The 821-nt window shown below is 57.7% G+C and overlaps 1 protein-coding gene across 1 annotated transcript in view; it reads right to left on the minus strand.

The window, feature by feature from the left end:
• The window catches only part of DTD1 (D-tyrosyl-tRNA deacylase 1), a 33,485-nt gene that overhangs the window by 17,492 nt on the left and 15,172 nt on the right, over window positions 1–821 (minus strand). The window lies entirely within an intron of this gene.

Genomic DNA, 821 nt, shown 5'->3' on the forward strand with positions numbered 1-821 from the left:
AGCCATAAATGTGCATGCAGCAGGTTGTATGTATAATCTTAAATGTAACTAGCATAATAAGCATAAAAAGAAACGTATATTCTGAATTGGTTAAGCACCTGCTGGGAAACAAAGAAAGACATTCTGCCTCATAGGACAACATGGAGAAGGTCCAGAGGAGGGCCACTCGCATGACCAGGGGGCAGCAGGGCAGGCCCTACAGGCAGGGATGTGCAGGGAGATTGCAGTTCTGCCCCAGACCTCAGCCCTGTGCTGTCACCACCCCCACAATCCTGGCCCCAGCCCTTGCCCACCTATCCAGCTGCCAGATGCTGCTCCCTGTCTGCCCACAGGGGCCCCAGGTCAGTCGCCCACCCGCTCTGTCCACTGCCTCTGGCAGCAGGTGCGGGGCAGATGGGTCAGGATGCCCAGGCAGCAGACCCGGGTACAGTAGCAACAGCAATACAGACAGTGGCAGCCAGAAGGAGTCCAGCCACTGTGCTGCCCGCACCCCACCGCACACCTGGGGAGGCAGGACTGGCTGTACATGCCATGGCCCAGGCTAGCCTCCATGCCTGGGCTGTGCTGAGCCAAGGGGCATGCCGTGGGAAGGACAGAATCCCTTGGTGGGCCAGATCCAACCCACAGGCTGTATTTTTCCCGCCCGATCTACACCGCAGCGGCAGATAACCCAGAATGGCTGCCCAGGAAATAGGTTCTACCCACCAAATTCCTGTTTCATGTGCAGCATGCCCAGAAATGGGGTGATGAAGACCCCATGGCAGGAACCCCACATCCCACCCAAGACCTGCTTCTGGTGTGCTCAACAGCAGGCACTGCAG

This window comes from Gavialis gangeticus, unplaced genomic scaffold (assembly GCF_001723915.1).
Source record: "Gavialis gangeticus isolate Ggan-Ray unplaced genomic scaffold, GavGan_comp1, whole genome shotgun sequence".
In the NCBI taxonomy this organism is placed as follows: Eukaryota; Metazoa; Chordata; order Crocodylia; family Gavialidae; genus Gavialis; species Gavialis gangeticus.